Raw genomic sequence first — 13,637 nt, forward strand, 5'->3', positions numbered from 1 at the left:
TTTATCTAAGTATCTGAGTTTGGATTTGGATTCAAATCTTACTGACTCCAGGTGTTGCTGTCTCTCCTCTATGCCACCTACCTGCCCCTATATACAAAAATATATAGAGGAATAAATTATTTATACATTAAAATATGATGTCTTTATCCAAGTATGATGTAAAATATGGTCATTTATATACTAAAGTATTTATAGACTAAAGTATAAAGAATAACAAACTGCTTGGTATTCTTCCTTCACTATTCATATTTTCTAGTTGTTTCATTACATTTCTCAGGAAGATGTAGATCTCCATAGTAAGAAAAATAGCAGTTGTTGGTAAACTATTACAATGCTGTAAAACTGCAAAGTGTTTATAGATGATACAGCTTGATACTCAAACAGTCATATGAAATAAGTAACCCAATGATTACTATCTCCATGTTCCTGATGAGACTGATGCTTAGTGAGGTTAAATAATTTATCCCAGATAACAAAATTAAGCAATTAGTGTAATTGCAAGTGGAACCCAGATTTTCTGATTTTAATTCTGCTGCCAAAATATCCTTTTCTATCTCTTTAGAGAATGCATAAAATTACTCTATCTGGAAGTACTAAGAGGAATAGAACAGAATGAAGATGAGGGTAATCATAATCTGATTTTATATTTGCATATCACTTTACTCTCTGTCTTCGTAGAAAATCTGTAAGGTATTTAGGAGGCAGATATTGATCCTCATTTTATAGGTGAGGACATAGGCCCAGAGAGAAGGTTACTTACATATGTAGTGAATTAGCAGCATTAAAAAACCAAAACAAAACAAAAAAGAAATCCTAAATTCCCTGATTTCCAATTTTCTTTCCACTACAAAACTTAGTAGGCTTTGCAAAAACTAAGGAAGTTGATTCTATTTATCACCAAAAGGATCAAAAGATAATTCATGTCATTTTTATAATTTATCATAATATATTGATAGTTTAAAATTCTCATTTAATATTTCTTTATTTCTAAAAATAAAAGATGGAACAAGATAATTTCAAAGGTCCTTTCCAGATTTAAAATCTGTCATATGAAAAACCTTAAAATATTTGTATATTATCATGATTCCACATTTACCTATAATCAAGAAAGATCCAAAATCACATATGTGCTTGTTATTCAAAGAAATTGATAAGTGATTATATAAGCACATCAAGTGTCCTTATTCATACATTGTTAATCCCATGTAATAATTCTGCTTAGATTTTCATACATTATTAATCCCATGTAATAATTCTGTTTAGATTTAAAATGAGAATTAATGACATACAAATTCAGAGTAAAGTCAATGAGTTTCAGAATTGAAAAAAAAAAGATATCACTCTTTGCAACAACTTTCTATTATATAGGAATTTTGAAGATGTTAATAACATAATTTTTTTAGTTAGCTGTAAGCTAAACATTATCAGTTTAACTATTCTTCCTATAATAGTGTTTCCAAATCTATTACAACCATGGTTCATCTTTGGATGTTTTCAAGAGTATCCTCATAAAATGTTGTATCCAAAACTAAGCATAATACTTCAGTTGTATTCACAGACAACAGGCCTCTGATTTCATTAGCTTTTTTAGCAGCTGCCACACTGTTGCCTCAATTAGTAGTCAACAACAACAACAACAACAACAACAACAACAACAAACCCTTTACATCTGTTTCATATAAACTATTACTATTAGATTTCCCACATCTCTACTAATGCAATAATTTTTTTTTCCTTAAGGGCAGAATTTTGCACCTTGTTATATTTATTTTTCTTCATTTTAGTGGTATTGCAATCTGTTGAAAATTCTTAATCTTCATTTGACATTTATTCAGTTAACTATTCTTCTACCTTTGTGTTATCTACAGATTTAATGTTGCTTTTCTCTGTCTTTATCTAAGTAATTGATACAAATGAAGAACAGGATAAAGTAGCTATGGTCAGAACCCTGACAGATGCTACTAAAAACCTTTCCTCAGGGTGATGTTGGGAATATTTGTTAAATTAAAATTGTATCCACCTAATGATACTTCTACTAAACTCATTTTACCCTTGTTTCACAAGAATAACTTGGGAGTCAAATACTTGTTATTCTGAAATTAATATAGACTATGTCTATAACATTCTGGATTAACTAAAAATACAAATGAAATTAGTTTGGTGTGATATTTTCTTTCTTAATGAACTTTTGCTGGCTTCACATTTTTTTAAGTGATCATAAGCAACATATTTAATCATCTCTTTCTGAATTTGGTCAGCATTACTATTAGTCTCATGGGCTCTATAAGTTTCAGGATCATCATTTTTGCCCTTTTCAATATGTGGACTCTTTATTGCTTCTAATCCTCTAAATCTATGATACTTAATAAAGTAGCCATCAGATCAAGTCTGTCTTCTCTTTTTTATATAATTACAAAAACCACTGCTATACAAAAGTTGGATTGGTGCACTCTTGTTCTTTCTCTCTAAAAATATCCTTGATTTTTATTTGTATTTAGATATCATGCTTACTATTGGGATAGCCTGGATATAAAGAAATGGGTCAGGCTCTTCTCCTGACCTCTTTAGCTCTACACAGTCCAACCCCTGAGATCCTGGGAAGAATTACTTAAGACTGAGGTCTGGTGCATGCCTAGGGTGCCTCCAAAAAAGGAGAATAAAAAGTTATTAAATAGAAAAAAAAATAGGTCAAATATAGGTCAACTATTTATTCCCCCAAAAAGGAGTTCATATGCCATCAAAGACTCCCAAATATGAATTGACAAATTTATAAACATGAGGTACTAGCTTATAACTGATGGTATACTCTCTCAAGAGGTTGATATGTAAAACATCAAAACATGAAGCATTTTGTTACAGTTGAAGTTTTTCACCTTCCTCTTTCACTGTACTATCTCCTTCAAGCTTAATATCTTCTAAAAAGCACGGCCAGGGTTGGGTTCCTTTTTCTGTCAGTGTTCTTCTTTTTCAGGAAGTGATATAGTAGCTTAGGAAATATCTCCCATAATGTCTTGACATTGACTGAGGGACCCAAGAGTTCCTGACCTTTTCAACTCACAAAATTACCTTTAAAGCTTAAAAACATCTATCTCAAGATCACTTTTTGGTCATCAATGCTCATACAAAGAAACACAAGACAAAAGAGGAAGCCAGGGTCATGATAATCTGACTCAGAATTACTGAGGATTAGCAGCTGTTTAAATAGCTAGGTATTTTTCCAAATCTCCCTCTAACTCTCTCTAAATTTCAGTATCTCTGTCTCTGTCTCTGTCTCTCTCCCTTTCTCTCTCTTTTTTTTTCTTTACACACACACACACACACACACACACACACACACACCATATTAAAATACATGAATGCTAAGAACTATTATTATTCCCAAACATAGAATTCATTACTATATGAATTACAGAAATTACTAGTTTTATACATCTTGATTTTATGGTATAGAAAGACAACATCCTTCCCAAATACATGGGGCAATTTTTTTTTTCAAAGGAGTAGTTAATAGAGCAGGGGTTCTTAACCTCCAAAAGACTTGTGTGTATGTATGTGTGTGTATATGTGTGTGTAAAATTTCAGTCTATAAACTTAGATGAGGGAGGAATAATTATTTTCATTAATCTCCGATTTTCTTTGTAATCCTATGTATTATATTGTATACATTTAAAAATATTAAGCTGAGAAGTCCATAGGATTTACTAGATTATCAAATGGTTTCATGATACATATACACAAAAAAACCTAATAATCCCTGCAAATAAAGTTACCAATAACAGTAACAAGGTTTTTTTTTAATTGGGTAGGTAACAGGACTTTATTAAGTTTCAATTAAATTCATTAACATTTAATTAAATTCATTGAAATTAAAAGCTAACACTAAATTTGGACAGATAAGGTGGCTTGATGAATAGAGCGTTGGGGCTAAGGGCAGGAAGACATCTTCCCAAGTTAAAATCTGGCCTCCAACACTTACTACGTCACCCTGGACAAGTCATTTAATCCTGTTGGCTTTAGTTTCCTCTTCTGTAAAATGAGTTGTAGAAGGAAAAGGCACCTCTCTAGTATCTTTGCCAAAAAAAAAAAAAAAAACAAAAAAACAAAAAACCTCAAATGGGGTCAGGAAGTGTTGGAAACAATTGAAATGACTGAACAACAACAATAACACTTCTATTTTCTATTGCCTAAGAATCCATCCTTCTTACTATTCCACAGTCCCTGGAATAGTAGTTTTGCAGAGTATCTAAAATCACCCTTCATTATAGGAACTTGATATTTGTTGCCAAGTTCTAAATGAATAATATTACTTCTTTCTTTCTTTACCTTATTTTTCTAGATTTTTCTGTTTATTCCTTCTCCATATAGAGTCTTTTCTAAGACCCCTATCCACTTAAGCTCTTCCTTTCTGACTTATTTCCTAAGGAATTTCTTCACATTCTCCTCTTACAGGGTAGACACATTACAATTTTGCAGAGAAAACATTGTAATCCCCTGAAAAAGGAAAACCAGCCTCATGCATAGGTTGGTCACTGCAACAGGTCCTTCAGTGTTCATATTTCTAGCATCTATATATAAACTAACAATTCCCTGGCGTTTCCCCTTGAGAAGTATTAACAGGCATAGAAATCTGCCTGTTTGGTCTCTTGGGAAATCTGCTTTTAAACCTACCTGGTATTCTCCCTTTACCTGCTTTTCATCTCTGTCACCTTTCTAGGAGGACTAGCAATCAGCATTTGCCAAGACCACCTTCTTCCTCACCCACTTTAGCTCATCTTCTTTCCTGATAGAGGATACTTGGAGTCCCACTCAATTCTTCACTTTTCCTCCTTCCTTCCAATGAGTTGCTAGTACTCATTGATTCTATCTCAGCTTTATCTCTCACATTTATTTCTCTCTCCTTCCTCACAAGGCCACTATCCTTGTTCAGTCTCATAACCTCTTATCTACACTACTATTTTCTCTCACTCATTCATGCTTTTCTAATCCACTCTCCACCCTCTTGCCAAAATGATAATTCTAAAATATAGATCTGACCATGCCATACTCCTTCAGTGATTCCCAACTGACCCTAGAATCAGTTACCAATTCCTCTATTTGGCATTTAAATGCCTTCATAATCTGGATCCAAAGTAAATCTGTAGATTGATTGCTTTTCTTGATCTACATTACTCTAGAGTAAAACCAAACTAGCTTTCTTTTCTTTCCATGAATTCCATTTATAATCTCTCCCTGTTTACAATGAACTCCTTCCTTGCCTAGAAGAATCACTTCTTCTTTTCAAAGATGATCTCAAGTGCTAAATCCAATATGAGACACTTATCCCCTCCTCTTATCAATGTTATTGAAAATTATTTCATATTTAATTTACATAAATATATATATACATATATATGCATTGATTCCCTTAACATAATGCAGCTTCTCTTAGTCAACAGGAATTATTTATTTTTATCTTATAACCAAGAGCCTATTATACTTCTCGGCACAGAGTAGGTACTTAATAAATGGTGGCTGATTGACTAACATAAACAGCATTTTAACAGAATTCTCCTATACCTCATTGATGATTTTGATAAGCAGTATCCCATGACTTTCCAATCATTTGTCCATCTTGCTACACATATTTTTTTGCTAGGTTTCATAGTCCAATTTAATAATTATTGAGAAGACTCCTCTGCATACAGTAGTATCAGTGAGACACCTTCATAACACAAGGGCACCTTTTCCCTTAGAAGTTCTTAGGGTGTGATAGTAATGATAATAACAACATTACATTCTTTAAACTTCTAAAGGACCTGTTCATCTGGACATCGGAAAGAAAAGATGAAAAGTTTTCCTTCCTCTTCCAGCCCATTTTCTTTTCATCTTCAGTTTAATCTAAAAAACAGATTCTCCTTAGTCATCTGCCTATGGCATGAGTTTCCCCTTCATTATTGATGCTAGGATTCCACCAAAATAAATTCCTTTTTGTTTTATTCTTCCTTCTTCTTTACCCTAGCCCCAGCCCTGCTGACCCCCCACCCATCTAATGTTTATTTTTTGAGATGATCAAGTACTATCCATAAGGGTAACAGTATCCTTGAGAAAAGAAATACAAATAAACCTTCTGCTCTCTTTGGTACAAATGGCATCAGCATTCTACAAGATGTTTCCTAAACAAGGGAGGGAGACAGTGGAGAAAAGTAAAAGGATTGGCATTCTGAGCCTCTAGCTAACAAATCTGGATGCTGCCTTTTCAAAAAAATACCCCCTGCCCTCAAAGAGTTTAAAAGTAAGCTAACTCTGCTTTCTTTACTTCTTTTGTTATCCACCCTTCATGTTTGATGCTAATTCTGTTACAGTTGTCAAGTTTCTGCTCACATAGATGATTTATTCCCAGATTTTTTTTTTAGATCTGTGTGCCCCAAAGTGTTATCCTTTCCTTCTTTCCTCAGGATGCCCTGTGACATCATCAGCCCTCAGTTGTTTTCCCCTTTGTGTTGTTATGATATTGGTTTCTTTCCAAACGACTTTCAAAGACACCAAAGCTGGAGAGCTAACTTGGATCCAGGCAAACTCACTAGTAGAAATGCAAATTTTTCCAGAAGCTCCTTCATGAGACTCAATCACCTAATTTACTCATGCTGGTTGCATTTGCTGTTGCTATGAATTCTGCCTTCTGTTTCTTTCCTACTCTGTAATCATAGTTATGTTACTTTGAGTTTGTAATAATTGTAAGTAGTCATTTATGTCTACAGGTGTTCTTGCTTAGACCTTAGGAGTGTGCAAAGCAGGTGGTTTGTTTAAGAGGTTTAGGAATGGGAAGAAGTTGATCTTTCCCAATCACCAACTGCCTGTTCCCCTTAGCGCTCTGCCTCTTACCCTTCATATAAACATAATTCCTACTCACTGGCTGAAAATTCATTGTTACTTAAACTTATATGGTTCAAATTACATCCTTTTATCTTCATCCAAATAGGGCCTGAGTTCACCATTACCATAGTAATTAATAGCCTTAAAGAGTGACAAATATGCTTCCTTAGTTATTTAAATTTAATCATTTTAATATTTAATCCTTTGAACAGATGTTTATAGAAGGGACAGTAAAGAAAGAAAACAGAGAAAACTGGATCCTGAAAAGCTGGGAAAAGAGCATCCAAACAAGGAAAAATGATGTTCCAAAAAAGAAAACTGAAGGTGTCAAAAATAAAAAGCATATTTCACAATTTCCTTACAAATGGCCATCAAAATCAATAATTATACTGTACTCATTTACCTCATCTCTGTCATTGCCATAGTAATTCATGGCTATGATTATTACTGTCAAATTAACTGTTCATTAGGAAAATATTAAGAGAGGGAGAGAGAGAGAGAGATACATACACAGAGAAACAGACCGACAAATAGAGAGGCAGAGTGACAGAGAAAATCTGCCTGGTTTAATAGGGTCATATATTTCTCTGAATTCCCTATTCTATGTATAATCCTGAGAAGAAGGCAGGCAACATGTATTTAAATGCTTACTATGTACTAGGCACCATGTTTAGAAAGAGGTCTAGATGAAGATGCAAATTTCAGGGCTTATCTTCATGAGTAATCCTGACATAATGAGGAAAGAAGTCATAAAGCCTATTTTCAAGAGATTACTCCAAAAAATGGCTGTATCCTATCATTTACTAGTACCTTGGTCTTTCTAGTGTCATGGATTAAGTTAATAGATCTAAAAATTAGATCTAAATCTAATCTAAAATTAGAAGTGATCTCAAAAGTCGCATGGTCCAAACTTCATTTCCAGATGAGGAAAATAAGATACCTATAGAATCCCAAGTTCCATGAGGGGACTAGACTTAGGAAATTCCAAAGCCCTTCCAAATCTAAAATTCTTTGGAATGATAGATAGTTATCCCAAAATAAACGCTTGAGAATAAGCAGATAATTTTATCCTGTCAAGTGAAAAAAATACATTTTGTCTATAAAGGATTTTAGTGACTAGCATTACAAAATCCCCTATAGGAACATTAAACATATTATCAAATACTGAATTTCTCTTCAGTTGAATATACCCCCCTCTTTTCTTGAAGGCATAGGAATTGAGAAACTAAAGTAAGGTGGTCCTAAATAGAAAAACATCTGTCTTTGAGCTCTACATGAAGGCTTCTTAAACTTTTTCCATTCATAAAGCTTTTTAATTCAAGAAAATTTTATGTGACCTCAATGTAAGAATATAAAAAATAGGCATGCAAATCAAATATTGAAGAATAAGAAATTTTAATTTAATGACCCTCTATATTCACTTATAAGACCCCATATGGGGCTGCAAATCACAATTTAAGAAGCTGGGGTTTAGATGGATGGGGAAAGAGGAAACTACTCACATATATTTGCCACACCAGATTATGAACCTGTTTATTTAGCTATGGAAAAGACCTCAGAAGTAATTTAGTTCAACTCACCATCCCTTCATTTTATAGTTGAGGAAGCAGATACAAAAAGAAGACCTTGCTATCAAGCAAGATCCAAGGATCTTTCTATCATTCTACCATACTCATTTATACCATGAAACAAAATATAAAAGAAATAAAACTTTAAATTTCAAGCTAGTTTTATTTTGATTAGAAATTAATACATGGCTTTGTAATTAGGTTTGAGTTAATCATAATGTTGCTTATTTTATCAGATAAAGGTTTGCTATTCACAGAAAATTTTATAGCCTCTTAAATATCAAAATACAGTTATACAGACACTAATTTCATTCATTAGAAGAGATAATCACGAGTTAATAATATATACAGAAAACTGAAGTAACTGCTTCAACCTAAATGATAGGGAAAGGGAATCATGGGAATGCAAGGTTCCTTGAATTTTGTTGCAGCACATTTTCCAGTTAGCAGAAAACTTTCCATTCTTGGCATTTCTCCTTCACTCATTGCTTGTTGCATGCAGGATTCAGACAGTGCAGCTAGGTGATGCAATGGATAAAGCACTGGGCTTGAAATCAGGAAGATTCATCTCTATGAATTTAAATCCAATCTCAGACATTACTATCTGGGCAAGTCACTTAACTCTAACTCGGTTCTTCCTCTGTAAAATAAATGAGAGGAAATGGAAAATTCCATTATCCTTGTTAAGAAAACTCAAAAAAAAAAAAAAAAAAAAAAGAAAGAAAGAAAGAAAGAAAGAAAGAAAGTAAGAAAGAAAGAAAAAGAAAACTCCAAAATGGTGTCGTAGGGATTTGGCAATGAGTGAACAACAAGACATATCACATACTAACCTTAACATTCAGATTTCCAGAGTGATTGATAAAATTATTTGAATCACCTGAATTAATCTTGTGGACCATCCATGATGTCCAAGAAAAAAAAAAAGAACTTTCAAGTTGAATAAACACTCCAGAAAGAGCTGTATTGGTATTTGCTTTGACTTCTTCATTACAATTTTTTAATAACACAATTAATTTTGAAAAAAATGAAACAAAATATAAAAGAAATAAAACTTTAAATTTCAAGCTTGTTTTATTTTGATTAGAAATTTAAAAATATATATCAGGGACAATAGTCATTCATTGGATTCGTGCCTTCACCCCCAATCTAGATCCTTATAAATTTTATTATCTTATAAATAAATCTTACAATTTTATTTTATACATAGTTATAGTTCATAAGTGTATTATATGCTGTTTTTCTTACTCTGTTTCTTCTATTTTGTCTTTTCACTGATATCTTTCCAAGTCTCTTTGTCTTCTTCATATTTGTCATTTTTGTAACAAAATAGTCTGTCATATCAACATACCACAATTTATTCAGTCACTCTTCAGTTATTTCTATTTTCCCTATTATAAATAAAAGAGGCAGGAATATTTTGGAATCCATAGGTACTTTAAAAAAATTATTTTAGTAATAACCTTAAGCTATTCCCCTAGCAAAGAGACTGATGGGCCAAAGGATATGGCAAATGTTGTGACTGCATACCAATGGATCACTTTCACAAGCTTTTACCTATCTACTGACACTCTACAAACCCCATCTCTCCCAAAGACTTATTTGAAGGGAAGCCAACAACAATGCATTTTATCTGTTTTGGTGATTTTTGCCAATTTTATCAGTATAAAATGTTGTAAAGTTGTTTTGATTTGCATTTCTTGTATTATAGTGAAAAAGAAAGCTCTCACTGGGTGAGTGATAAGAGTATTCCCTTCCTCAAAAAAACTGCACTGGTATTTGTATTATTTATAGCCAAAGTTTAAAAAGAAGTCTACCTAATTTGAATTTCCAATACTGGTAATCAACAGATATGAAACTTAAAACATTAAGCTTCTGACAGAATGATTTATTCTTCTGAAGCTTTACAATGGAAACAAAAGCTTACCTGATAGTAGAAAAAAAGTGACTTTAGTTGAAAGCTTGGAGAGGTGTCAATTAAATACAATGACTAATATCAACTACCAACTCCTCTATTATCTCTTTGAAGCAGAAGGCTTTTTGAAAGCTCTTTCTTGTAAGAAACCAAAAGTTATTAGATGTATAAATGAACACTATAGAAAATGTATTAGTTTAAAGCATTGTCTTGTGATACTATCTTCTAGTGGTAATCTGAATTTCTTTTGTGTGTCTTTTCTGTGTATTCACCCACAGCCCAAAGGGAACCTAGAAAGAAAGACAACTATGGAAAATACCAGCTGCTTTATTTTCAAGTTGAATTCTCAGTTTTCCTGTTGACTCTAAGTTGAATCATTTAAACACAGGAGAGACTGAGTTTTAAGAAAATTGTTGCCCTTGGGCCCTGGAGCCATCCTGCCTAAGTATTCTTCATTAGAATAAATGTCCCAACTGAAATAAGAACAAATCAAAATAATTTTGGGGTAACTTCAAGCATGAAGAAGAGCTTAATCAAAAAATTTGCAGGCAGGTCTAACATACAAAAAGGGCATCTTCGGAAGGAAAGGAATCAGACTTCTTTTTGGAATAATTTCAATTCTAAAACTGAAAAAGTCAGAAGCCAGAGTTTGTATGCTATGTCCCAATTATAGTTTTTGTTTGTTTTTAAATGAACAGTGGGGTTAGATAAAGAGAATGTTCCAAATAAACAAGAAAGCCAACAACTGTTGGGACATATTTAAGGTTTATCAGGGATACTCTGGCAATTGCAGGGTGTTGCAATTTACCCTTAGTGGTTGGTTTACCCATGAATCTTCCCCATTTTTTTTTATTTCTGTCAACAAAATTAAACACCTTAATTTTGTTAATTAATTGTTAATTAAATAATTTGTTAATTAAATCTCTCTCTTAATTGATAAGAGAGATTAGTCATTTCTACCTAGTTTATTTAACAAACTCAACTACTAAGTCAACATGATTGAGAATACATTTGCCTACCATTTTGACTATTACTCGGGAAATACTAGAAATGATTTCTGGAGGAAGGTTTGAAATTTCTGACCACTGATCTCTTAAGAAACAACTGTAATGCCAATTAACTTCCCTGCCTGAATTTATCAGATGATTAGATTATAATGAAGCTCTTCTTAGCAATATGATTCAACAGCAGGACAGAAAGCATGAGCAATTTAGTGATTCAGTTGACTTTTGAAATGCTAAACATCTTAATGTATACCAGGGAGAGTAAAGGAGGAATAATGTTAACAGTATGGATATTTGAAAGGGAAAAACTCCATCAATATATAGCCTTTTTCCTCCCTTTACAATGTTATTGTAAAAACTAAGATTGAGGAAATATCCCTCTAAATATTCATGGGTGTTGCAAAACAGAAGAAAAAGCAAAAACAGGCTTTAGCAGTAAAGACAAATTTTGGATAGAATGGGGAACATGGTAGTAGGGCAAGGAAGTGTTTTAGCCCAGTTTAATTCTAATGCTGCTTTCTATCTCCCTAATATGTTAACAAATATTTTCATGGTTTCTTCCATAGGCCTCCAGTGGCCAAATCTTCCCCATCCCCTCTCTACTGTCTGCTTTACCCCATTTCTCACTGGCTTTTGCTTGGGTCTGGTTTTACTTACATGAATTAAATGTCACTATATTTGTTTCTGAGAATTGTTCCAGGGCAGACTGAAGCACCAAGGCAGACTGACTTTACAAGTCTGTAAGATCGTCTGCTACCCTTCACTATTTATAGTCATGTTTTAAAAGTTTTAACAAATGCTTTTAATATTGATAGCTGATCTAGACTCCCTTTTTTGAGGCTCAGCAAAGTATTATGTATTATACAATAGTTCCAATTTCTGATAATTTTAAAAAATATTTTTGTGGAGAGTATTTTAATTTTATAAGAATACACTGAAACTACATGGCTTATCAAACATTTATTAAGAAAAGCAACAAAACCCAAGCAAAGCTGCACAGAGATCTCTAATATGGCCACAGCTGCCAGTTTTGGTGACAAACATCTATAATCCCAATTACTGGGGGAGGAAGCTAAAGCTGGTAAATCATCTGAGCTCTTGAGTTCTGCGCTGGTATATATTTAACAACTAGTTCTCTGAAAACACATGATAGACAGGTAAGCACAATTTTCATTAAATCTTAAATCTAGACAAACAATGAAATAATAAATCAGGAGGTGATCTGTAACATTTTCTGATATCCAAAGTATAAAAACTCACACTGAAAATTTAATATTTGTCTCATGGGAGTCTGGGTCCAGAATATTCCTGGTGCCAATATAATGAATGAGTTGGGGGCTACCTAAAAAAAAGGTTCATCAGGTTGGAAATGTAATGGGTCAAAATTCCTTTGCTAATAAGGAATAGATTAAGATTCATAAGTATATAATTTTTGCTCTCCAGTTTGGGTGAGATGGAAATCAACGTCATACTTCACAATTCTCTAATCACCCCCCCCAAAAAAAATGGCCACTGTTATTCAGTATTTTAATTGTGTCCAACTCTGTGACCCATTTGAGGTTTTCTTAGCAAAGACACTGGAGTGGTTTTGACATTTTCTTTTCCAGTTCATTTTAAAAAGTGTTAGATGTTAGATGACTTGCTCAGGGTCATATAGTTAGTAAGTAGGTAGTTTAAGTAGGTAGTTTCAGGGCTATCATTATCATTCAATTTAATAAACATTTAATAAAATGTCTGCTATGTACAAGAGAGACCACCAAAAAGTAAGAAAGATTAGGGTTCATGCTGTCTGAGACACATCATAGCTGTGTAGCTATAAGCAAGTCATTACCTATCTCAGTGTCCCTAAGTCACTCCTCAAAATCATAAATTGAAAAACAATTTCTTAATGTTCATTTATTGAAGAGCAAAAAAAAAAATCACAAATCCACACACAAAAAATACAAATAAAAATCCTCAAAAACCTATTTTGAAAGTATCGATAATAAATAATATGATCCCTTTCATCTATATAGCACTATACTGAACATTTATGTCTATTATTGACATGACAGCCATGTCACAAGAGTGCCAGACTTGAAGAGAGGAAGACTTAACTTCCTGAATTCCTGGTCTCAGCACTATCCCCACAGTGTTCCACAATAAATTTGCCTTCCCCTTCTACTAAACTTTCTGTTACCCTTAAATTCTATCATGTTTATTTGAAGAATTTCTCCATACTTGATAAAATGACAACCCCCTATAAACATTTCTTTATATCTTTATATCTTGTCATATCTGTTACCTATTCCTTACATTCTG

At 33.0% G+C, this 13,637-nt stretch overlaps 1 protein-coding gene across 3 annotated transcripts in view; it reads left to right on the top strand.

The window, feature by feature from the left end:
- KCNJ16 (potassium inwardly rectifying channel subfamily J member 16) overlaps positions 1 to 13,637 on the top strand; it is an 84,884-nt gene that overhangs the window by 54,747 nt on the left and 16,500 nt on the right. The window lies entirely within an intron of this gene.

The sequence above is a fragment of the Sarcophilus harrisii genome, chromosome 4 (assembly GCF_902635505.1).
Source record: "Sarcophilus harrisii chromosome 4, mSarHar1.11, whole genome shotgun sequence".
Classification (NCBI taxonomy): Eukaryota; Metazoa; Chordata; class Mammalia; order Dasyuromorphia; family Dasyuridae; genus Sarcophilus; species Sarcophilus harrisii.